Below are 27,461 nucleotides of genomic sequence, written 5' to 3' on the forward strand. Positions count from 1 at the left end.
ATAACCTCTGAATTAGTCTCCCTGACTCAAGCCTTTCCCCACTCCAATCCATTCTCCATTCAGTTGCCAAAGTAATTATCTTATCCTAAAGACATGTCTGATCACTGTCACCCAGACAAATTCCAGTGGTTCCCTATTACTTCCAGGATCAAAGATAAAGTACTCTGATCATCATTACAGCCCTGCACAACTTGACCCCTTCCTCCTTTTCCCGTTTTCTCTCTCCTTTAGTTCCCCTCCTTGAGCTCCATGCTGCTGTTATGACTGCCTACTTACTGTTGTCCACATGACAGTCTTTTTCCCAAGTCTATGCCTTTTTATTGGCTGTCTCCCCTTCCTGGAATGCTATCACTCTTCATCTACATGTCTTTCTTCCTTCCAGACTCAGTTAAAATACCACCTTCTACAGGACGTCCTTCCTGGTACCCATAAATGTTAGTACCTTCCTTCCTGAGGTTATCTTCAATTCATCCTGTCTCTATTTTGTCTATTTTGTGTCTCTCCCAATTAGATTGTAAGCTCCTTAAGGGCAGAGACTGTTTTTGCCTTTCTTGGTATGCTGGGGCATAGCGCAGTGCCTGGTACACAGTAACACAATAAATACTTAGGTCAAAATGTTCTCTGCCCACTGCACTGTGCATAGGCGAGCAGATACAAGACATACAAATTAAATGCAGAGTAATTTCTTTCTTGGGGGTGGGAAAGTGGGGAGGGAGAAAGGGAGAGTGAAGGTCAGGAAAGACCAGGCAACAGGAGGTGTCACATGAGTGATTATAAGCCATCAAAATGGAAATAGGTTCTTGGGAGCTTCTCCATTTACCCTAAATTCTTGTTCTTTTATCTTTAAATGGCAACTCTCACATGTAGACCTTCTGCAAGTTCTAAGAGTTTCCTCCCCAGGGGTCCTCAGCCAGGCGCCTGTGAATTTGTTTGTTTAAATAAATATTTTGATAACTGTGCTGCACTCTAATTGATTTCCTTTCCAATCCTATGTATTTAAACACATTCTGAGAAAGGGTCCATAGGCTTCACTAGATTCTGGGATCATATGGCCAGTTTGTTTCTGAGTGGTAACTCAAACCCAGGTTTTCTTAGGTTCTGAGGCTAGCCCTCTTACCAGCTAGGTGATACAGTGGATAGAATGGATACAACATTGGGCCTGGGACCAGGAAGACCAGAGTTTAAATCCAGCCAGGGACACTTAGGAGCTGGGTAACTTTGGATTACTCACTTAACCTCCTCCTGCTTCAGTTTCCTCATCTGTAAAATGGGAATAATAAATAGCACTTACCTCCCAGGGTTGTTGTGAGGATCAGATGAGATAATATTTGCAAATCTTAAAGGGCTGTCTAAATGCTATTATTCTCATTTCCTGTTGTCTTTCTACCAATATAATTAAGGAAAATTTCCGTGCTAGATATCACAAAACCTTGATGGTAGATTGTTAAAATTTCCCAGGCTTTCTCTCACAAAGTTTTCATCAACCTTCTACATTTTCAATCAAAAGGACACCGGTGAGTGACTGTTGGTCTTACTGTTCCTCTCATATTTGGAAATTGAGGGTTTCCTGGGAGCTTTCAATCAACTAGGAGAAAGGTCCCCAAAGAGTTTGTTAACTAGCATACCAGAGCAGAGGAGGTATTGGCCTATTAAGTCTTTGTCTACTCTAGCTTTACTGTCATTTTACCAGAATGTGAACCTGGCTTTTTGTTTGATTTTGTAGGAATACATAATTTCATGTACTATGATGACACATTTTCAGATACAGAGATGGATGTGACTATTGTTATGGGGTGGATTTAATTTGAGAAGGAGCTCACTAAAGTCACTTTTTAAAGGAGGTACTGCATTTCGATGGGTACTAGAAAATAATAACTGTTAAAGTGAATTCACGTCAAGAACCCAAGAAATGGTGGAGGTGGTGGTGATGGAAAATGCTGCAGAGAACCTTTGAGATCATTTGATCTGATCGCTTTATTTTGTAGTTGAGAAAATGAAGACCCAGAGAAGTAAAATAATTTGCTCTTCACTCTTCATGAGCTGGTCCCACAGTCGTTTGTGGTGTAGCCTTATTAAATATCCACGAAGTAACCTTGACTCTGCACACCCGTAAACAGCCATATGACTTCTTAACTCAAACAGCGGCAGATTAACTTCTTAGCCTGGTATTTCAGGAACCAAGGAGAGAAGTGTGGTTTAATGGGGACAAAGGGGTACTTTCCAAGACTACTCAAGACGGAAATGACCACTCAAGTGCCTTTTTAGCGGAACAACTGAACTTTTCTAGAACAGAACAAAATTTTAAGGATAAACCTTTTTATTTTTTGGTGCCAATCTTTATCTATATTGGGAACTCTCATTGAGAAAACTCCTTTCACCTATGCAGATTGGCAACTGGTCGTCAATGTACAGTCTTAGAACTTTCCCCTAGGGTGGAAGAGGGGTGAGGGATGAAGTAGGCTAGCTTTGCATCATCCAGCTCAGTGTGTGTCAGTTTAGGCTTGAACCCAAGGATTCTGGACTCCGAGGCCAGCTCTGTAGAAGATAAATTTATTTCATCCTTTTGAATGCAAAGCTCAAATTAATCTACAATCCTCCAATTAAAGATGGAGCTCTTGGTGTAGAGACTCAAGACAGAAAGGTTTGAGACTGAGTAAAGCATGTGTGGTGCATGGAGAATCTCACAAATTGTATTTATACCTACTTTTAAGCAGACTTTTGAGACTAGGGAGCAGTAAGCAATTCAAGCTTTTCTTTCTGACTGCCAGGCGGGGTCCTCTTCACTCTCTTTTTCCCTAGGGGGATAGATGAAAAGGCGGCGGGACTTCCCAGAAGCTGGGTGAGGATGAATTAATGTTTATAAAGCAGCTGGGGAGTCTTTGTCAGTGTCCTTGAAGTGCAAATTGTCTAGATGTCTGATAAGACAAGAGGCCAGAGTAACCCAAACTTTGCCTACTAAATGAGGCCTCAGGTTGCTGGCTAAGTGGGGTGTAGGTTTATTTTCTTCATCCTTCACAAAACTCATTTCTTGGTTGTGTAAGAGACTTGTGACCCGATCACCAGAAAGAACAGAAAGAAAAAGCTTGCCTGTCTGCTTGCCTTGCAGATAAGAAAGCCTTACATAAGGCGGGGGATAAATACCAAATGTTCTCGAATACTTTGAAGAAATCCGAACCAGCCTAGCATTTTATCATCTGAGGCCATCATAGACACGAGGCCCTACTCACATCCTTTCACATAAACTGTGGTTTCACTTACCTTTTTAAACCAACTAATATGTAGCTTATTTTTTAGATGGTATGGTAGTAAACTTACAACAGTGTAAGGAACCAGAGTGGAAAGCAGACTGAAACAGTCTCCAATGTTTCCCACATTGGTATGCAGCTTCTGAGCAAAATTCTACAGTCGACCCCCACCTGAAAAAATATACAGGGCCCATCTCTCTGCTCCCTGGCAACCAATAGTAGCCCATCAAGCCCCAATAGGAATAGTCAGGAGAAAGTTCTAATAAGCATTCTTGTGGTTTTACGACTTCCTGGGCGGAGGCTGAAACCTCACAGCTCTTCTGGGGAAATGCTAACAACCAATCAAAATACAAGCATTTTGAACATGTTCTGTCCATATTTGGCATCAATCTTGCTTCATTCCATCAGTCCTTTAACATACTTGTTTGTAGAGAGCATGAATTTCAGCACCGTTCTCTCACTTTCTGTTTTAAAGGAAGTCTTATCTTTTTATGTTCAGGGAGGCTTTTGTGGTCCTGAGACCGAGGCAAAAAAATAATGAGATATAGGAATTCTATTTTGTAGTTAAAAAAAATTTTTAAAGGTCTAATTAATTGTAAAAATCTTGAATTTGGCCTTCAGTGTGGTTCATGGCTCTAAGGACAAATCACATTAAAATGAATAGAAGGAACCGACCTTTGTCTTCAGTTTAAAAAATGTGGAGATACTAATGAGATGACTTTTTGAAGTTGGTGTAGAATACTCTACAAATTATTGTATTTTATCTTTTTATCTGTTTCTTCAAGGGCTGAGAAAACATCTTTTAATTGCAGTCTAGCCAACGATTGAATTCTTATGTTCCTGCTACAAAGCAAGGACTTAATGAGTTCTTTTTTTTTATAATTTTTTTAAATTTTAAACTTAAATACAAAACGAGAAAAGAAAAAAAAAACATTGCCAATGTACACAGCAGACCATAAGAAAGAATTCAATATAAAACAATCAGTTTCCATTTCCAGAAAACTTATATAATAAATACTACATATTGTTTTCAAGGCTGCCCAGCTTTTCTTTGCTTCCTTGTAGGTTTTCTTTTGTTCTCTGCTGTGCACTTTTTACTTTATTTTTTTTCCTATCTCTTCCCCCCAGCCCCAACCCCAAGAAGGCTAAAATTAAGCATGGATATATATATACATATACATAGATATCTATAAACATACACATATATGCATGTATACACTCAGATACATATATGTACGTCAATACTATGCTTATTTCCATCTGTAATCTGTTTCTCTGGAGGTGGATAGCATCTTCCTTCATAGATCCATGTTTTTAGAAAAACATGTCTTTCCATGTTTTTCTAAATCAACCAGCTCATCATTTCCTACACCACAGCAATATTCCAACCCAATCATATCCTATCTGAGATATTGTCTATGAAAGTTTTTTCCCCAATTTTCTGCATTCCTTCTATTCTTGGCTATATGGGTTTTATTTACACAAAAAAATTTTAATTTAAAATACTTGAAATTATCCTTTTTACACTTCAATAATGCTCACCCTTATAAGGTCTGATACTGCTGAATCTATTTCCTTTACATTTTTTTCCCCAGTTTCTTTGAACTTCCTGATCTTTTGCTCTTCCAAACAAACTTTTTTTTTTTTGGCAATTGGGGTTAAGGGACTTGCCCAGGGTCACACAGCTAGTAAATGTCAAGTGTTTGATCTGAGGCCAGATTTGAACTCAGGTCCTCCTGACTCCAGGGCTGGTGCTCTATCCATTGCGCTAGCTACCTGCACCTAAACAAACTTTTAAAATTATTTTTTCTACATCAGTAAAATGGTTTTTTTAGTAATTTAATTGTTTGTCCTTTGTTTTCGAAAGAGGACCATCAGTGACATCAGGAAAGTGATGCCACGATTTGCAAGTGAATTGGATTTAAGTGAGGGAGGGCTGTGCAAAGTCATCAGCCTCATTTTCTCCTCTTTGGGATGACATCGAATAAATAGATTAGCAAGGTAAAATTGCCATTTTAAAAATTACATTGACCTTACCTACCCATGAAAATAAATACTACTTCAATTATTTAGATCTGAGTTTATTTGTATAAAATGTTTTATGTTTATGTTCATATAGTTCCTGTGTTTATTTTGGCAGGCATACACTCAGGTATTTTATACTGTCTAGGCTTAATGAATTCTTGCTGATAGATTGTTTCTCAGTTTCATCTTGAGAATTGGGGTTTGCACAGAAGTCCTCCTTCTAGACTCACTATATTTAGTAGTAGAAGGTGGGTGAAATTTGGTCCCCACTTCCCTCTTTCTGTCCCCTCCCTGAGAACAGTTGATGTAATTACAAAATGAGGAGGTGTAAAACTTTAGGAAGTAGAAAACCCTTGATTGAATTAGAGAGGCTGGTAGAAGATGGACACGCACAGTGACCAGTAAAAGACACAGTGCAGTTAGTTTGAGGCAGTTTGGCAGGAGCCAGCAATTGGAGAAGAACCTACCTATTCACCCTTTTTGGGGAGAAGAGGGTTTTTCTCTTCTACTCTCCATCCTCCATCCTCCATGGCAGCTAACAGTGTAGCTACTACACTGTTCCAGCAGGCAGTGAGTAAGTTTGAGAGAGTTCAAGGCATATTTGAGGGAGACACACTCGAGACAGAAGAGACACAGAGAAGCAGTCGCTTGAAGCAGTTTCATGGAATGTAACCTCTGTCAACAAAGGCTATGGATTGTGAACTGGCTATGGACTCGAGAGAGAGATAACCTTGGCTGTTAAGAGTTGGGATGTAAAGAAGATTACATAATGAGAGAGAGAATTTTGAGGCTCTGAGGTATTGGAGTTGTGAATTGCCTTGGCCATATATTATTCCCTATGTGTGTGTATTTGTACCCACTCTTCCTCTGGACTCTGGGTGTACCTGTGAGAGAGTGCATCCCAGGTTTATGGAGGGAACGTGTTTTAGCCATTGTTCTTACTATGTTACCTTAGTAAAAAGCCTTTGCTAAGAACTAATTGTGTCTACTGGCTGATTGTTAATGGGAAGTACACAGGCAGGGGCTTATGAGTTATAGGAGTAGAAGTCCAGACCTTCAAAGTACGTCTTGAACTCTAGGTGGTAGCCATCCCTCTGGGGGCACAATTTGTAAACCTGTGAAAGCCGAGTTGGAAAAGTGGTTATCAACTCCATGAAATCAGAAACCCTGCCATTTCTGAACTTTGCAGTAGCCTACACACAACAGGCACTTAAGGAACATTTCCTAAATGACTGTAGGAATGGCTATTTAGCTTGAGAGCAGAAGAAGACCTAAACTGATGCAATACAGGAGGATTCTTTTCATGACCTATCTCGTGAGTGTAGGCTATGGACAGCACACCACCACCAGAAGAATCAAGAACCTAGTAGATTCTACCACCAGTCTCGAGGCTCCAAGCACCATTGTGTGATGTAGTGTCTAGTGTTATAGTGGAGAGGCTATTGCATGTCAGGGCCAGGAGATCTGAGTTTGAATCTGGCCACCTATGAACTTGAGCAAATCACATAATTTTTCCAAGTCTTAAGTAAAGAAAAGAAAATGGGAAATATTTTTTCCTTGCTCTTTTTATAGACCACAGAGTAGCTGCTCATACTGAATCAGTCACCAAATATCTTTTTTTTTTGTTTTTTTGTTTTTTGTTTTTTTGTTTTTAGGCAATTGGGGTTAAGTGACTTGCCCAGGGTCACGCAGCTAGTAAATGTCAAGTGTTTGGTCTGAGGCCACATTTGAACTCAGGTCCTCCTGACTTCAGGGCTGGTGCTCTATCCACTGCACCACCTAGCTGCACCACCAAATATCTTCAATATGACTCCCCATGGGGCAGCTAGGTGGCGCAATGTATAGAGCACCGGCCCTGAGGTCAGGAGGACCTGAGTTCAAATCCAGCCTCAGACCAAACACTTGACACGTACTAGCTGTGTGACCTTGGGCAAGTTACTTAACCCCAATTGCCTCACAAAAAACAAAAAAACAAAAAACAACAACAACAATATGACTCCCCAGTCAATAAATAAAGAGTAGAACATCATCTTAAGAGGTATATGTACTTCATTGTTATTGTTCAGTTGTTTTCAGTAGTGTCTGACTTTTCATGACTCCATTTGGGGTTTTCTTGGTAAAGATACTTGAGTGGTTTGTTATTTCCTCCTCCAGCTCATTTTACAGGTGAGGAAACTGAGGCAAACAAGGTTAAGTGACTTGCCCAGGGTCACTCAGTTAGTAAGTATCTATAACCAGATTTGAACTCAGGAAGATGAGTCTACCTGATTCCAAGCCCAGCACTCTGTGCACTGCACCATCTTGCTGCTCCCATATCATAGAAAAATCATAAAGCTGGAAAGGACTTTGGAGATCACCTAGTCTTAATATCTTAATATGTCTGAAGCAGGGCTAGTTCCAGATGAAAGGTGGGAGTTCAGTTCCAGGTTCCCTTTACCTCTGGTATGTCACCAGCAGTAATGCTGAATCAAATAATTCTTGTACTTAACATTTGGTTTCCTTCAGCTCTTGAGGTACCTGACTCTAGGATTTTCTTTGTAGTAGCTCAGTACCTGAGCTGGAGATCCTAGGAACCCTAAAGCAAGACACACCTTGGCAGAATATGGGGATGGAAATGATTTAAAGGTCTTTCTGAGGTTCTCTGGTCTGGGAAGACTTAAAGCCAGGTAGAATATCCCAGGATTAAAAAAAGACATAACTACCTTTCCCAGAGCATCTCTAGGCTGGGAATTTGAATGCTCAGCGTTTTCTTGCTACCAGCTCCATATTAATCATCCAGTGAACTTGTCCTTTTTAGTAGCAATATTGTACCAGGGTTGCTGTATGGTACAAGATGTGGGACGGTGTCTGAAAAATTGAAAATTAACAGAGTGCAAGGGAAAGATGCCTAGTGGGTGTGAGTAGGCTGCAAGATATAATCTATATGGACCTTGGAGGAATAGCAGTGAAAGATGTCAATGAAAGAAATGTCTTATGGGAAGAAAAGATGGGCTGGTCATGTCATGACAGGTAGACAGCTAGTGTTCCACTTGTGTCCTTGTGATGTCAGGAGAAAGTAAAGAAAACCCCTCAGCAATTTGGGTGAACTGTCTGTGTAGAACTGTCAGGAAGACATAGATAAGAACTTCATAGGATGGGCAGGCACAGATGGGTTACAATCTCTAATCACTTAGATCTTAGATCAATTAGAATATTTGAATAGAAAGTAAGCTGGCTGAGAGCATACAGGTTTTGTTGATCAAGAAGTTTAATGGGTCATTTGACAGAAGAGAAGGCTGGAAATAGATGTGCTTCCTTCTCCAGTCTCTCTAACTTTCACATTATACAGAGTACAAACAAGGATAAAAAGACAAATAACATGTAGTCTATTAGGCAGTTTCCAGAAGGGGGCAGTTTCCAGGTAAGGTTGCGAGATGTATATCATCAGGTAAATATAAATAGTCAATAAAATTTGGGCAAAGCTAAAACATAAACTATTGGGGAACCCAAAACATAATTTTTTGTTTTTGATTTTTGGCAGACCCAAGACTTAGCTAGGATCTAAGCATTTCTCACAATCATCTTAGGCTTCTCTGGAAATTCTCTGAGCTCATCATTACCTACTTTGCAGTAAGCTTTGGGTTAGGCAATTTTTAGCCCAGGCAGAGGGCAGAAGAGAGAAAGGAAAGAAGATGGGAAAGTACCATCTCTAATGCTTCTCCTGAGTTTTTGTTTTTGTTTTTTCTCCCATAGCAGCACTATGAGGTGAGATTTGAGGGGGAAACATCAAGGGATTTCTCGCTTAAAACTATTACCTCCAGTGAGCTCTCACTGATGCTTGATTATTTTACCAATAGAAAGTCATTCCTTTAGATTATACCAAACTCTTAATAAAAATACAAAATTTGAATTCCTGTTTAAGGGAAGATAAGAGAGAATAATAATTTATTAGGTGCCACTCTATGCTGGGCACTGTGCTAAGTACTTTACAAATAGCATCTCATTTGAATCCACACTCACCAGATTATTGATGAAAAACTTGAAAAGCCCAGGAATCTGCCTCCAGGGGTAGGGAGTAGGGTGGGATTTAACCAATACTCTCCAAATGACTATGATTTTGTTCTTGTCCTTGAACTTGAACAGGTTCTGAGAAGTGGAAGATGCCAAGCTGAGCAACTGCAGGAGAAGCAAACAGCCTAATGGAGAGTCTTTCAAATGTGGCCTGGCTGCAATGACCAGAATTATTCAGAGTGTGGTCTTTGTATTTATTAGTCAGGACCCAAATTTCTGGCCAAGCATGAGATGGGAGGAGAAGATGTTGCCTTTTCACCTCTCCCTATCCCCAGCCCCGCTTTCTCTAGGAAGAAGCCAATTCCTTGTTTGCTAGTCAAACCTTCTGTTTTTCCTATTGTCTCTTTCTGGCTGCTGCAGTTGGATTGGGATATTCTGATTTCCCCATTTAATTTGATGTTTATGCTAGTTAACCAGTTATTATTTATCAAAGAATAACTTGTTGGCTAACAAACCCCAGCTGCTACAGTTATTGAACTGGAAGATTGAGGAATGGGGCAATTTCCCTTGCAAAGATGGAGTGCTATTTAAGTGTCTATATATGTCCATATACATGTACATGACCTGATAAAAACCAAGCTCTGGGAGCCTCCAGTCTCTTGTAGTTTTCCATACAGTTGCTTGAATAAGTAAGAGTGGTGGTGGGGGGGGGTAGAGGAAGGGGTGGAATAAGCATTTATTAATCATCTACTATGTAAGTAAAGCAGTGGATAGAGCACTAGGCCTGGACTCAGGAAGACCTGAGTTCAAAATTGACCTCAGACACTTACAAGATGTCAAGTCACTTAACCTCTACCAGCCTCAGTTTACTCAGCTGTAAAACTGGGGATAGTAAGAGTACCTAGCTCACAGTAAGTGCTCATTCACTGCTATGTGTCAGGTATTATGCTAAGCACTTTACAAATATTATCTCATTTGATCCTCACAATAATCCTGTGAAGTAGGTGCTGTTATTATCTCCATTTTACAGGTGAGGAAACTGAGGCAAACAAAGGTTAAGTGACTTGAGCAGGGTCACACAGCTAGGGACTGGATTTGAACTCAGGCACCCTCTAGCTGCCTCTAAAGACTCTAGCCTCTAGCTGCTTGAAGGAATTGCCTAGTCTCTAGAGGGGAGGGTGAGTAAAGTCCCATATGCTTCATTAGTCTGAATTGTAAGGATCTGATTGGACATGGGTCAACCCTAGCCCTGGAAGGTGTCAACACTTGGGGGGAGGAGAGCCCCTTTCCTGGTGTGAACTCACCTCTAGAACTCAATCTATTATAAGCCCTTAACACTTCCAATGAATTAGTTTAATCACTTTTTCTAAGTTTTATTTACCTAGGAAGAGATTTTTATGTGGGAAAGGGGCAAGTCTCAGGTCAAGAGTATAAAGCACTATAGGGGAGAGAGTAGGCCTTTATTATACACTGCTGTCAGGATGTTTATAAGGACACAGGTGACTGTCCAGGAACTAGGAAGGGAGTATAAAAAGCTAGCTAGACAAGTGTGAAAAGAAGATACTCCAAAGTGGAAAGTTGCCATTGACTTTCCCTACTTAACAATTTTGTTAAGACTGGTTCCAAACTTCTCGGTTCCTAGATCTTTCCTTAATTCTGAGAGGTAAGCGCCCTAACTGGATGCCATTGACCTGCCTTTGGCATCATATTGAAGAGAAAAGAGTACAATAACAGTGTCTCCTGAGACTGCTTGGAAGTGTTTTTATTTGCAGAGTCCCTACAGGGGAATTCTTACTTTGTTGATCCTAATGGAAAAACTAATCATTTTAAATGAAGAATTTTTTTTTAACCATCATTGCAATCTTCACACAAGAGAATACTGAATATAGAATGCAGAATACTGAAATTCTATTGCCTTTCATCAAATGGAAGAATAGTCTTTTAGATAAATAGATATGGGAAGATATTGAAGCATAGAGATTAAAAATCAAAGAATCAAAAAAGGAAGTCAATGGCATTCACTTTCATAGCATTAAAAAAATTCATTCAAGGCAAAGTGATTTTGATTTACTAGGAAGGAAGAGAGAGAGAGAAGAAGCATGATAGAGTGGAAAGATTACTGGATTTGAAGTCAGGAGACCTGAGTTCAAATCTTGGCTCTTTTACTTACTACTTGTGTGATCTTGGCAAGTTCCAAATTCTCTGGGCCTCAGTTTATAAAATGAGGAGGTTAGACTGATCTTTAAAGATCCCTTCCAGTTCTAAATACTACAAAACTATATTAAGGTGCCTTTGTTCTCTTTTCTGTTTTATTACTGGTTCTTTCTATGGCCTAGGATAAATTTTGTTGACTTTCCATAGAAGTAGAAAGGTATCATGGAAAGAGGGCTGGGCTAGGAGTCAAGGATCCAAGGTTCTAGTCATGGCCTGGCCCTGTGAACCTGGGCAACTCATAATCTCTTTGAAACTCAATGTTCTGAAAGATCTCTTCTATCTCTAAATATGTCAATTTGCAAGCATTTATTAAATGCTTAATGTGGGTAAGGAATTGTGCTAAGTGTTGGAAATACAAAGACAAAAGTGAAGCAGTCCCTGCCTCACAGTCCCTGTGAGCTTACATTCTAATGCTGGAATCCTGTGAAATTGACAGAAAGATGGAGAGGCTAAACTAGGTTGAAGGATCAAAGATATAGTTCTTCAGGGACCTCAGAGCGAATTTGTTAATTGTTTAGGAGATGGAGATCATTTCATCTCCACTTGTAGAAGAAGAAAAGATGCAAGGAGAATGTGGTACACTTCCATTATTGAAAACATGATTTTAAAATTCAATTTAGCAAACATTTATTAATCATCTACTGTGTGCAGACTACTGGACTAATAATACTGTATGCAGAACACTGGGCTAAGTACTGGGGCAGATAAAAGGTATAGGTAACAGTTTTTGCTCTTATGGAGATTACAATTTAGTAAGAGAATGACACACATAAATAGTTATAGTATACGATCATGTATGATAAGTTCATCAGAGAATTACAAAACAAGGAAATATATAAGATCTGAAGGGTGAATGTCATTCTTGACAAAGGATGTATCAGTGAAGGCTTCACATGGAGGTGTCATTTGAGTTGGGCTTTAGAGAGTGAGGAGGAGACAAAAGCAGATATTGAGAGAGGAAGGGGTATTAGTATGATGACTGTAAGGTATGAAGCCTTCAGTAGGAAGTACTAGATAATAGTAGTAAATGTAGCAAAGAGATAAGGAAGATGAGGATTTTTTTCATTTTTTTAAATTTAAATTAAATAAAATTTTAATTTTTTTAATTTTTAATTTTGTTATATTAGTGATCTTTGAGAGAGCAATTTCAGAGGGTAATGAGCATAGAAGCTGGTTTGTGAGGGATGGAAGAGAAAGTAGTTGGTGTGGAAGTAATGCAGCAGACTCAGTATATTCTCAGTATATCCATCTCTAGAGTATATTCTTTCAAGAAAGTAGAGGGGAGAAGGAAAAGATGGAATGGCAGCTGGATAGGGTATAAGAGTCAAAGGAAGGTTTTTTTTTTGAGTGGGTGCTCTCACTATACTTGTAGGCTGATCATATAGGAAGAGATTCAAGATGCATGAGATAGAGGGGATTTTGCTAGAGTCAAGTCTTTGAAGAAGTGGCTGAGAATGGGATTAAGGGTACAGATAGCAGGATTAGCCTTAGTGAGGAGTAAAGTTATTCTTTCTTCTATAGAGGAAATGACATTCTCAGTCTTCTTAGACAAGTAGAAGTTTAAAGCATCTACTATACATTTTTTTTTTTTGGTGGCGGGGTAGGGTGCAGTTGTGAAGGGAAGAAGGTTTGGAATAGCTACTATGGGCAATAATACAGGAAACTGGTAGAATAGAGTACTTAACAAGGAAGTGACTTTTTGTTGGCAAAAAGAAGAAACCAACTCATAAAAGAAAGACTAAAAATTACAGTATTTTCCCAGAAACCAAGAGGATACTTTGCTTTTGGAAGCAAATTTTGCCCCATTTACTCTCCGTTAGGTTAAATGAGCGTTAAATACTTCTACTGTAGTATGATCTAAGACTCAGTCTGATCTAGTTAGCTTAATTATTTACCAAATGGTGTTAATGAGGTCCTCAGCTTAACCTTTAAAGAGACCAGTTAGTTTTCTTTTTTTTTGTCTAGCATTCTTTAGTAGTTACTGCTTGAAACTGACTTCTTAGCCTCCATCTTACAAATGTATCTTCTGGGTCACAAAGTAGTCATGGGTGATAACTGACTGCAAACTCATGACAACTATAAGAAAAAAAAGGGCACTGTCTGGCCTCAGAGGACCAGGGTTCAAATCCTACCCCTGCGCTTGTTACCTGTGTCACCCTTAGGAAAGGGGGTTGGGACACATGAATTTATAGAACACTCTGCTAGCCACTTTTAACAAATATTATCTCATTTGGTTCTCACAACCACCCTTTGAGGAAGGTGCTGTTATTTTAGAATTGAGGTAATGGAAGCCTATAGAGTTTAAGTGACTTGCCCAGGGTCCCATAGCTAGTAAGTTTCTGAGGCTGAATTTGATTCCTGGCCCAATGCTCTATCCATTCCTCCATCAACTGCTCCTGGAAGGTCATGACTTTCCTGGGCCTTAGATTCCTTAGTAAAATGAAGGAGTTGGATGAGATGGCCTAGATCCTGCAATCCATAAGAACTACAAATCTTTTTATTTGAATCTATTGTCTTCCATCTTGACCTTGTATAACTGTCTTTTTTTTTAAACTCATAGTATTCCATTACCATCATATAGCTTAACTTGTAAGAAATGGTAAGTAGGTTGATTTTAGAAAAACATGGAAAGACTTTCATGAAATAATGAAGAGTGAAGTGAGCAGAACCAAGAGAATATTGTATATAATAACAGCAATATTGTTCAAAGAATTACTGCTAATGACTAAGCTATTCTGAATATTATAAATATTCAAATCAACTACAAAGGACCAATGAAGGAAGATGCTATCCATCTCTAGAGAAGGACTGATAAAAAGAAGTAGGCATAGTATGGTTTTACATACATACATATATGTGTGTATGTTATATGTACACATATATCTATCTATATCTATGTAGATATCTATCTATCTGTCTGTCTGTCTATCTATATCTGTGTCAAATGGTGGCTTTCTCTAGTGTAGAGTGGGGAGGGAGGGAGATAGTTTGGAACTTAAAATGTAACAAAAAAAATTAAAAAGAAAAAACCGTACTAGTCACTTAATATTCACCTCTATTCAATTTCATCATATTAGATTCAGCCCATCTTTCAGATCTTTTTGGCTCTCATTTCTATTGGCATCCTTAGCTAACTCTTCTAGCTTTAGATTAGCTATATATATGTGATAGGTATGTTTTCAGCACTTTCATCTAAGTCATGTAGAGTAGAACAGGGCCATTGAAAAAAAATCATGTGACCTGCCACTGGTGGATGAGGTCTTCCCTTCCCACTACACCCCCAAGTTAATATTGCTTTACTAATTATCTCTTTTTGGCTTCCTTTAAGTCTCAACAAGGGGCAGCTAGGTGGCACAGAGGTTAGGACACTGGACTTGGAATCTTCCTGAGTTCAAATCTAGATTCAGACATTTACTAGCTGTGTGACTCTGGGCAAGTCACTTAACCCTGTTTGTGTCAGTTTCCTCATCTGCAAAATGAGCTGGAGAAGGAAATGGCAAACCACTCTAGTATATTTGCTAAGAAAACCCCAAAATGGGGTCATGAAGAGTCTCACATGACTGAAATGACTCAACAACAGCAAAGTCTCAACAAAAATCCCACCTTCTACAGGAAGCCTTCCTCAACTCTTCTTAATTTCAGTGCCTTCCTTCTGTTAATTATCTCATATATCCTTTCTTTTTTTACATTCATTTACATGTTGTTTGCCCCATTAGATTGTGAGGGCAGGGATTATCTTTTGCCTCTTTTTGTATACCCAGGGTTTAACGTATTATCTGGCACACAGTAGGCTTTTAATAATATTTATTAGTTGATTGATTTGTTCGATCAGTTTTAAATCTCCATACAAATACTCCCATCCAGCTCACAACTCTTTCTCTTGTTCTAGAAGTTGACTGAAGAGTCTTAGTCCAATAAATCCAGGTATACAATGTACGTGTCACCGTGTGTAAACCAGACAAAAAAAAGAAATGAGTTTATTGTGGCATGAGTTAACTCTACCTCTGGGTGTGGGCCCCAGAGTTCATTGGCTTATAGTGTTCACATTTCCTTTTAAGCACTCACAAACCATCCTTTTAATAATCCATTTTAGAGTTCTATCAGGCATTATATTAAACTTACTAAATGATCATTTGTACTCCTTGTTGAAAGTCAAGAAGATTTCTTCCTTTATGATCTCTCCTTTTTACCATAGTTTCTTAAAGATCAGAAACAGGTCAGAAATAACATTGGCAAATTGCCTCAGGACCCAGGGATATGGTTTGTTCAATTCAGGTGACATGAACTCTTTGACAGCAAAACTAGGTGTATTCATATCATCTTTTTTTTTTTTAAACCTGTCTTGGATTTAAATTAATAGGAATTTTTAGAATTTAGAACTAAAAGGCATTTTGTTGTTTAGTCATGTCTTAGTCTTCATGACCCCATTTGGGGTTTTCTTGGCAGAGATACTGGACTGGTTTGCCATTTCTTTCTGCAGCCCATTTTTTTTTTTTTTTTTTACAGAGTTAAATGACTTGCCCAGGGTTACACAGCTAGTAAATGTCTGAGGCTGGATTTGAACTCATGAAGATGAGTCTTCCTGACCCTGTGCCACCTAGCTGCTCTATAAGGCATTTTAGAGACCACTTAGTCCAACTCTCTCATCTTATAGATAAAGAAACTGAAGTCAAGAGAAGTAAGACAGTATGTCCAAGTTCACACAAAGAGCAGAGTTGAGATTTGGACCCAGGTTTTCTGACTCCAAATCCAGTGTTATGACATAGCTTTTGAAGGCCAAACTTTCACTAAGCCTGTGAAAATCCTTCTAGTTTTTGCTTAAATTGCTGTCCTCTCTTGGAACATTTGGAACTGGTTGAATAATTAGACTTGAAGGGTAGGGATTAAGGAATCAACATCAGATTGGAAGGACCTCACCAGTGGAGTGCTTCAGGGATTTGTCGTTGGTTCTGTAGGCATAAATGATATGCTTAGGGAATATTCATGTGACACAAAACTGGAAAGGGGAAGTTAACACTATGGATGATAGACTCAGAATTCCAAAAAAAGCCAAAATGAAGGTCCAAATCTTTTAAGATGAATTTAATAGGATTAAATATAAAATCCTTCACTTGAGTACAAAAAAATCAACTGTGCAAGCAAAGGACAGGGGAAGCATGGCTAGACAACATTTTGTATAAAAAGCATGTTGAAGTTTTAGTGAATGCAAATGCAAGGAGTCAACAGTGTGACACAGCTACTAAAAATTCGAATGCAATCTTATACTTTATTGGTAGAAACATCAGGGTCCAGAAGAAGAGAATCAATATGTCTTGCTGTATTCTTTCTTGCTCAGATTATATCTAGAAGATAGTTTTTAGTTGTGGGGGGGGCACATTTTAGGAAGGACGTGAAAAAAAATCGGAGGCCATCCATCGAAGCAGGTCTTGCTTTTTATCCTGTCATTTCAGGATATGCATTAGCAAACTCCCTAAAGGCAGGGGCCGTTTTTCATTTGGTCTTTTATGTCTCTAATGCTTAGTAGAGTTCCTTGATCATGGTGTGGAGAGTTGGGGGGGAGAGAATGGGTATAGGAACTGGATCTGTGACTACATGGTATAGAGAATTCCTACATAAAATAATTCCCTCCTCCAGTAAAGATGGACACATGGTCTGCAATTTAAATTCTTAGAGAAGTGTCTGGGAGAATTTAAATGGGAAGACCAAGAGTGGTGCTTATGCAAAGTGCCAAGGGAGGGCTAAGGTGGAAACCAAAGAAAAATTAAAAAATAGGAAAAAAAAAAGAGGTGGAAAGGTAATTAGAAAGGGATAGAGAAAGGAAATAGAGACTGAATCTGTGATTTCTTTGACATAGGGAACTCCAGGATGAAGAAACTCCCTTTGTCCATGTAGACCAGCACCTCCTCTGAAACTTTTAATTCTAGAGAGATAGATGATAAATTTTGTTAGTGTTTGATCCAGCTCTTCCTTATCTCTCACATCCTTTAGGCTTATGTGATTAGACGAATATCTACCAGTGTTCTCAACAAATAAATTAAGTCCACCTCTCTCTGTCCTTCCTGGGGGATTAGTTTCCCTAAAAGGAGACAAAATGTTCTGGGACCTGATTGGTTTCCCCGATGCTACTTCTTGATAATCTTAGACCATGTAAAGACTTACCTCTCCAAACTGGTAGGATTCTGAAATCATATCCTGCCCTAATGTCTCTATGGAGCAGTAAGGGGTCACTTCCAGAGAAGCTAAGTGTCAGTATATCCTTGCTGTCCAAGGACAAGGCAAACTTCCTTTTGTTAACTGAGCAGTGTCTTGTCTTGTAAATGGCTCATTTTGACCCAACTCAGAACCAGAACTAAGCTAATGTTGGTCTGCCTTATAAGAGAGAGTAAAAAAAAAATTTTTAACTTTTATGTACTGACTTCTATTTAAAATTATAAAGATCATTACCTTCCTTTTAGTGCACATTACTTTTCAGTCCTATTGCTTGATTTCAGAGGTGCTGGTGATAGATCAGATTTGTAGAGGAAATAATTAGAAAAAAAAATACTTGGTGTGGGGAGACCTACAATGGGCTAACAGTGTTGGCAGTCAACATATTATCACCTTCATCCACAAGCAATGTGCTAGTCATAGCAAGGACTTTTACCTGGATGAGACTAGAGGGATGCAGCAATCATACATTTCTCTTTCTTAAGACATCCTTTTATTTAGATCAAAAGGACAATGGTCTTCATTCTAAGTGAAATGCAGTCCTACCTAAGTGAATCAGAATCAGAGACTCTTAGACAATGGGACTTTACCTTTTTCATTTACACACATGCTTTTAAAAAATTACTTCTGTCAACAAACTATCCACTAAGTTCGGTGCTCTGTGCTAAGTGCTAGGGGAAGAGATAGAAACAAATAAGGCACAGAATCTTCCCTCAGGGCGCTTCTAATCTATTGGGGATTTTAGGATATGCAGGGAGAACCAAGTGATTCAATCTATGTTCTTATGGCCTCCACTGGTTTGGATTGTGGCCTACTCAATGCCTTTTGGTAATTCTTATCAGTGTTCTCCCATTGATCCCTATCTACTTTTTATTCTATTTACCTGCGCTTTGTCATAGCTCACACACTGGAGAATGCAAATAGAGAGAAAAAAAGAGTGTGGCAAATGCAGAAGAAGAGGGTAAAAAGTACTCAATTTTGATAAGAAAATTCTCCTTTATAAGACTGTTGTCTTCTTCATAATTGTAGTGTAAATCATTCATGGTTAAAAGTTTAAAAATGGCACCAAAGGTTTCACAAAGACTGTGGATCATCTCACTTTGCTTTTAAACTAACTATAGACACTATGCAGGCAAGATCTTTCTGAAAGAGAGGAAATGGAGAATTTCCTTTGTAACAAGGCCCAGCTTAGATGACAACTGTAAGAAAACAGAAGCCTGTGGAATGTGTGGAATGAATGTAATATGATCCTTCCCAAGCGTCTGTTTGGGGTGTTTTGTGAAGTCTTGTTCTCTTTGCCAAATCCACAGCAATAATAGCTCTCCCTGAAGGCCTGTGTACAAATAGGATCCATTGCCTCGGCTTCCCATCCTTCATACACCCTTCAGAAGGGCGGTCAATGCTTGCTCTGGGTAAATCGGCTAAGAAACACGTCATTTTTGCCAGAGTCATTACAGGAGTGGTTATTATTTTTAAACCCCGAAATGCAGTCAGAATACTATCCCAAAGATCCCAAATACTATGCCAAAAGAAAGAAGAGAAATTTCTCCTCTTGCCTTAATACACACACACACACACACACACACACACACACACACACACACACACATAAATGAGATCCTTAGAATATACATATATATGCATGTATGTATATATACATATACACACATACATAAATATATATGTATATTCTAGGGATCTCATTACTTGATATTCACATTCCCTTCCTTGCCTCCATTCATAAGCATTTCCATATACATGTCCCTATTGTGTGAAGTATTTAGCTTTTTCAGATTAACTGCTTCCTCCTCTCATTGTTTATAATCCATCCTTCCCAACCCCTCTTCCATAAGCTGCCAAATTGATATTCCTTAAGCACAGATCTGAGCAAGTCACTCCTTTGCTCAAAATATTCTAATGGCTCCCAGTCAGTCCTGGAATAAGATATAAATTTAATTGTCTGATATGTAAAACTTTTCATAATCAATGTGGTCAATTTTTCTAGGTTTATTATATATTACTCTCCTTCATACACTCGATTTTCCAGTTAAATTGGACTATTTGTGGCTCCTCCTTAGAATATTCTAGCTCCCATCTCTGTTCCTCTACAGAAGCTGGTTCTCATGCCTAGAAAGCACTGCCTCTTCCTTCTTCCCTCTCTTTCTTTAATTCCTACCTCCCTTCAAAGCTCAGCTCAATTGTTACTTCTTACTTGAAGCCTTCCATGATTTCCCTGGTCATTCGTGATTCCTCCTCCCCAGAAACGACTTCATATTTATTGGGTACATATTTTGTATTCACTCATCTGTGTACATCTTGTGTTCCTCACTCTCCACCCTTCCCCCCATCTTCCCTCCCCCCCCCCCCCCAGCTTTTCTCTATTTCTGTTCTTCCTGGGCCATCACCAGTCATCTCCAAGTCTTGCCACTGGACTCCAATGACTCTGGAGGAGAGAGTGAGGTTGATGACTTTGCCCAACCCTGCCTCACTTAAATCCAATTCATGTGCAAGTCAAGACATCACCCTCATGATGTCATGGGTCCTCTTTGAGAATGTAAAACAAAACCACCACTCCTAAATATAAGCTCCTTGCAGCTAGGGATTGGTTTTATTTTATTTTTTTGTATCTCCAGAAAAGTGTACCCAGTAGTGACTTCAATAAATAAATAATTATCTAATTGAACTGAATTGAACAATTGACATTTATATAAAAATTTAAATTTGCAAAGTGCTTTATTTATGTTTTCTGATTAGAGCCTGACAACAACACTGTGAGGTGGCCACTATTGAGATTATTATTGTCCCATTTTATAGATAAGCAAACTAAGGCTCAGGGAAGTTCAATGACTTGCCCATGATCACATAGCTGGTAAATACCAGAGGATGACTGGAACAAAGATAACACAGTCATGAATAAAACACACTCATGTTTTGTCTGCCTTTCTGTCACCCAAACACTGTAGCCTTGACACCTTCAGTCATCGGAGCAATGAGGGAGTCTGCTTCATATTATGTATTTCCTTGTCCAGTTTATTATTCTTTGGATGCTTTTATCCTTCCTGTAGTGACCTCATCATTTATTTCTCCCTTTCTTTTTGGATGTGGAGATATTGGCTGTGTTTGTGTGATACTAAATTAGTAAAGAAAAAAAAATTAACGGAAAAGAATTAATCATACTATTTGGGGCAACATGTAGTCAAAACAAAAGAGTGACTGAATTTAAAAAAAATTTCATTCAATTACTTTGTTGTTGTATAGATATAGTTGTTTCAGAGTATAAAAAAAATCATCTGCCTTTGGCCTTCTTTAGCTAGGTTGTAGTGGTTTTTTTTTTAATCCCTCTCTGAATATCTCTCTCTCTCTCTCTCTCTCTCTCTCTCATACACACCCCCCCTCTCTTTCTCTCCCCTTTTCTCTCTTTCCCTTTCCCTCTCCTCTCTCCCTTTTTTCCTTCCCTTCCCCCCTTCTCTCTCCCTCTCTCCAACCCTTCCTCCCTCCCTTTCTCTCTCATCTACTAGAATAACTGTAAGTTTTTCTACTTTCACAGAATGTTTTGTACTAAATTCTTTTTCTTAGCAAGATTTGCTTATATCAATTAGTATCTATTCAGGACCAATCCTATGTTTCTAATGGAACTTTCTAATACTTCGGCTCCCTTGGGTGTCTATTGAATGTATAGCTTTTCTGATCAGTCATCAAGTTCAGGTCACTTCTCCAGTATATTGGTGCAGGGATGCATGGGATTGAAGTGTTGTAGATGGGAGCCAGGCTTTTCTTACTTTCTCTTATTAACCTTCTGACACATGGGACGCCTTGACCTTGTACACCTTCAGAATAACCAGGGAATTGGGGGTCATGTTCATTTTCCCCCTTTGTTTTATCTTTCTTTGAATATCATCATACTTTATGTCTTTTAAAAATTAATTTTACTTTATTTTCAGTTCTATATTCTCTCCTCCCCTTCTCATTCCTCTCCTCTACCCATTGAGAAGGAAAAAAAAAAGACCATTACAAATATGTATAGTCATGCAAAACAAATTCCTTCACTAACTATGGCAAGAAAGAAAGAGAGAAAGGAAGGAACGAAAGAAGGAAGAAAGAGAGAAAGAAGGAGGAAAGAAAGAAAGAAAAGAGGAAAGAAGGAAAATAAAATATGCTTCAATATACACTCTGAGTCCATCACCTCTCTGTTTGGAAGTGATAGCATATTTTATCCTCTTTATTCTTTCTTGAAGCAGTTGACTTAATTTAATGTTTTGGCTTATAAAATGATCATCTTGTTTTCAGAGTTTTTGAAGGGAATAGAGGGAGAAGGAAATCCAACAGCATATTTCATACATTTCTTTTAGTACCAATAACCAGTGTGGTTGTAGCTAAGTTTTGAGAAATCTTATAAAAGTCCACCATCAGTTAATAAAGCATTTAAATGCCTACTATGTACCAAGCACTGGGAAATATAAAAAAAAAAAGGGTTAGTACCTGCTTGTAAGTCTCATTGGGGAGACAACTTGAAAATAACTATGTGCAAACAAGATGGTTACAAGATAAATTGGAGATAATCAAAAGGGGAAGCACCAATATTAATAGGGATCAGGAAAGGCTTCTAGTAGAAGATGGGATTTTAGTGGAGACTTGAAAAAAGCCAGGAAAACCAGGAGGCAGAGATGAGAATAGATGGTGTTCCAGGCATGGGAAACAGCCAGTGAAAACACCCAGAGTCTGGTGATGGAGTGTCTTGTGAGAGGAAGAGCAAGGAGATCAGTGTCCTATCTTAGAGAACATGAGAAGGAAGCCATAGCCAGAATCTAGGTTAATTTCACATGTCTCTTATATGCATGACTGGATTAACCTTTTCTAGAAAAAAAATATTGATTTACAGTCCTGAATATCCTTCAGCTCCACTGCCAAATAATGCTGACTTTTATATTCTGCTTACAGGTTCTACTAACAACTGAAAAGGAATGAGAGACAAGATGGAGAAGCACTTGAAGTGGCAAAATTAAGTTAAAGTAAGAAATTCTAGAAGCATTGGAGTTATAAATAAAGTCTCCAGTATTTTCAGTCCTCTATCATTTTCTCTGTGCTTAGGGTCAGGTCTGGGTGGGAGCTCATTGAGGGTAACCTTTAAAATGTGATACTGCATTTGACAAAGCTTGGGGGGGGGGGGGGGGGAGAAAGAGGCTAATAAAGGAATTCACAGCTGGTACCTGAGGAATGGTTTAAAAAAAGTCATCAAATTCATCACTCCTGCTCCTGAAACCATATCATTTTCAGCAGTACGTGTGGGCTAGCAATCGTGGTATTCCAGGGTATTCTAGGCAAGAACCAACTCCTGGAATGTTTCCAAAGTATACTATTATTACAGGAAGTAGCAGTGTACTTCATTAAAATGTATATATGAAAGAAAGGTTTGGTCTTATAATGGTAATTCCTCAGAGAGAGACGGACCTTATCTATAAAGCTTACAGACTGCCCCACCCAATTCGCGTAACATCTCTGTTAGGGATGTAGGACCATGACTCATTATCCTCATTTTATCAAAAGGGGAACACAGATGGTGGCAACATGGTACAAAAATATTCATGCCAGTTAGTCGGTTATCTAGATGTTTTATTTGTTTGATGGCAAACAACACAAAATTTTGCCTGATTTGGCTAGAGCTTGACATCCTTTAGATATAATCAGCACTTACGTTGTGTCTATGCTTGATGAGTCACTTGACTTGACCCTTTGTATTACCAAATCAGATATTTTCAGTCAAACGTTTTTTGCTGTTCCTTGGACAAAAATATCTTTTAAATCCTTCCTTCCATTTTTTTTCCATTGGCAAATAAATGCTTTTGAGGATTGTTCCTTCTATAAGCTGGTAATGATTAATTCAATGACTCGGGATAGCTAGGACATGAATATGTAGTATGTGACATTGTTCCCAATCCTTTAATTTCCAAATGCTGTACAATATTGCTTTTCATCAGCTTTTTTCTCTCTTCTTCATTTACTTGTCTATCAGTAGAGTGTAACTACCTCCAAGGTAGGGATTGTTTTGTTATTGTCTTACAAGAAGCAGACACTTAGCAAATACTTCTTGAATTGAATCTGCAGCCTTGGAAATGTTGACTATCCCTGTCGTTTTGATACTCTCTTCTTTTTTTGGCTTCCACAACGTCATCCCTTTCTGGCTATCCTCCAAGAGTTTGACTACTCTTCTCTGGTCTCCATAACTATTTCTTTTTCACGTTCTTTCTCCCTAAATCAAGATATTCTCTGAGATTCTGTTCTCAACCATCTTCATTTTTTTCTATACTTTCTCCCTTAGTGCTCCCATCCATTCTAATGTCATCACTTGTCATTTTCTTTTCAATGACTTCTGCGTAGCAAACACTAGGCTCCAGCCTGGGTACAGCTTCATATTGATGGAGCTCAAATCTGGCATGTCCAAACTTGAATTCATCAGCTTGCCTTGCTAAAAGCCTTTCCTTCCTCCTAACTCCCCTATTTCTGTTGATGGTGCTGTCATTCTCCCAATTATTCAGTCTTGAAACCTTGACGTTATGTTTGACTTCACTTTCCTTCAATGACAATATCCAATCAGCCATCAGATGCTATCCATTCCACCACTACAACAGAATCCAGCTGCCTTTCATTGCCAAAATTCTACTATAACTGCACAGTCAAGTTCCTTAAGAAGAGATGAACAACTCAGAGTTTCTTCAGGGAGGAAGAAGGAAATCTTATCATCAGGGTTGTGCATTAGGGGGCACCGAGGTGGTGCAGTGGACAGAGCTCCTGGCCAGGAAGACTCATCGTCCTGAGTTCAACTCTGCCTTCAGACACTTACTAGGTGTGTGATCCCGGGCAAGTCATCTAACCTTGTTTGCCTCAGTTTCCTCATCTGTAAAATGAGCTGGAGAAGAAAATGGTAAACCACTCTAGCATCTTTGCCAAGAAATCCCCCAAATGGGGTCATGAAGAGTCATATATGACTGAAATAACTAAACAACACCAAATGCATTAAAAGATTACTTTGGAAGCTGTATGGAGGATGGATTGAAGAATGGAAAGAAAAGTCAAGGAGAACAGTTAAAAGGCTATCTGCAGAAGGCCAGCTGACCACTGGCATCTCTGCATGCTTCTGGGTATAGATAGCAGATAGCACATACACAGACACACATAGGAACTTGGGGACACAGACATTACCACTCCCTTGACAATGTTTCCAAAGGGAGGAAAATCAGCTGAGAAAATGAATGTGCATTCAAGTAATGTGCCTGCAAGCCCTGACCCACATCTATGCTATCCAATCCCACCTGCAAATCTCACTTGGCTCCTCCTTTGCTCTATCCTCACATACAATCTTTCTTTTTTCTTTTCTTTTCTTTTTTTACAATCTTTCTTTAAAATTGTTTTCTTTGATTAATCTGCCTATCCCAATACCCTTCCTCCTCACCACTGAGCAACTTTAAAAAAATTAAAATTAAGCCCTTAATACATTTATACATTCAGCAAAACAAATTATCCCGTTGACCATGTCCACAAATGTATGTCTCTTTCTGCATTTTAAGTCCATCACCTCTATCATGGGAGGTGAGTGGTGACGCAGAATCTTTTTATAGACTCGCAAAATATAATGGGCATCTTTTCCTGAGAGACACCAGCAATGTTCACTCTGTCTGCTTTGCTCGTATAACATCTATCACAGGCAAGAATGTGTGACTGAATGAATGAAAAAGCACATGTAAATAGCTTTCTATGTATCAGCATTCTGCTATTAAGTAATCAAAATACAAATATAAAAGTGAGATGCCCCTGATCTCAGTGGGCTTATATTCCAATAGGAGGATGCAATACATATAGACTGGTCTGACTAGTCATAGAGACGGTGAATTGTTATGTAGGGAAGCCTATCATCATGCACTTTTCAGAAGCAGTGGTAGGATTGATTTGATTACTGTTCCCAGAGCAAGAGGTGGAAAATTAGGGGAAGGGAGACCCACAAGGCAGGAGGGATGGTAAGATGATTGGGGGCATGATAAGATGGTCAGGTGGATGGCTGGATGGGATGTGACACATTTTCTGGTATAATGGATTTACACTTACACAATCATAAGTTGGGGGTAGCTGGTGGTGCATTGTAAGATTCATCTTCTGAGTTTGAATCCGACCTCAGGACACTTACTAGCCCCATTTGCCTCAGTTTCCTCATCTGAGAAATGAGCTGGGGAAAGAAATATCAAACCACTGCAGTATCTTTGTGAAGAAAACCCCCAAATAGGGTCACAAAGAATCAAACATGACTGAAAAACCAACTAAACTGACTGAATCATAAGTGAACCAGCTTTTATCATGGTGGCCCTGACATTCTCTCTCCAGGGAGTTTCTGGGCAGAAGAGTTTTTCCTATGCCTTCTCCTACCTCTTTAGGACACTGTACTTCTTTCTTCTCACCATATTGACAAGCTGTCCCATCTACTCTGACTTTTCCACTCACATAGCTACTACTAGATCAATACCTCATGACTGGTGAAAACCTGGACCATTATGACAGATTTCTATTTGTTCTTCTTGACTTTTCTCTCCATTCTCCAAACCATCCTTCAGACAGCTGCCAAAGTAATCTCACTGATCATATCGCTTCCCTTTTCAAAAGTCTCCCATGTTTTTCTAGTGCCTATGGAATAAAATGCAAACCGCTTAGCTCCTTTTGTATTCAAGGTCTTCCATAGTTTGGTTCCAACCTATTTTTCATACCATTCTCCTTATTGTACTTTTAATTCCTTTCTCTCATCCTGTTATTTGCCACTTCCTGAATTTCCTCGTGTTGTCCTCTTTGCTAACATTGGACGTCTTCAATATATCTACCTGTTGAAATCCTTTTCTTCTTTCAATGTCCAGCTTAGATTCCGCTTCCTCCACGAAAAATTCTTTTGTTTTCCACGGCTAGAAATGATATATAACTCCTCCATTCTCTCATGTCTCATGTCTCTCTTGCTGACTACTCCTAATCAATCAATCAATCAGTCAATCAGTCAATTAATCAATATTTATTAAGTGCCATCTATGTGCCAAGCACTGTGCTAAATGCTGAGCATACAAAAAGAGGCAAAAGACCACCTCTGCCCTCAAGCAGCTTACAATCTAATGGGGGATATAATATACAAACACATATATACAAAACAAGCTATATATAGGATAAATTGGAAATAATTAATAGAGAGAAGGCACTTAAGAGGGATTGGGGAAGACTTCTAATAAAAGACTGTAACTTGTGTTGTAGAGAGTTATTTGAGTCTCATCACCTCTCATAGTTTGTAAGCTTCTGGAGGAAAGGAACTACTTTTGGTATCTATGAATCATATCATGGTGCCTTGTATACATTTGGTACTTCATAATGTTTATTAAATTGAATTGTATTTTCTGATTCATTAAATCTTTTATAAAGTGCTGACCCGAAGGAGTTTGTGTAATAATAATAATAATTCAGCTTCAAAACTCTTTCCTTTTAACAAATTTGTGAGATAAATAGTGAAAGTATTATCATTCCCATAGCATATGATCATAGAAACATAGGATCTTAGGGATTCAGAACTGAAAGAGAACTTAGTACAACCCTCATTTTAGATGAAGAAATTTGGGCCCAGAGAGGTACAATCGATGATTTAAACAACCAAACATTTATTAAGTCCTTACTAATGTGCCAGGCACATGAGATACAAAGTGAAAAATAAACCAGTTCCAGATGTCAAAGAGCTTGCATTTCCCAGGAATGACTTACCTTAGGCCC

General features: G+C 38.8%; 1 long non-coding RNA gene across 3 annotated transcripts in view; it reads left to right on the top strand.

The window, feature by feature from the left end:
- The window catches only part of LOC114022877, a 94,378-nt gene that overhangs the window by 51,596 nt on the left and 15,321 nt on the right, over positions 1 to 27,461 (top strand). For all 3 annotated transcript variants that reach the window (XR_003566717.1, XR_003566716.1, XR_003566718.1), the window contains exon 4: positions 22,620 to 22,690. This is a non-coding gene — a long non-coding RNA (uncharacterized LOC114022877). The remainder of the gene's footprint in view (positions 1 to 22,619; positions 22,691 to 27,461) is intronic.

Source organism: Vombatus ursinus, unplaced genomic scaffold (genome assembly GCF_900497805.2).
Source record: "Vombatus ursinus unplaced genomic scaffold, bare-nosed wombat genome assembly UNPS02014814.1, whole genome shotgun sequence".
NCBI lineage: Eukaryota > Metazoa > Chordata > Mammalia > Diprotodontia > Vombatidae > Vombatus > Vombatus ursinus.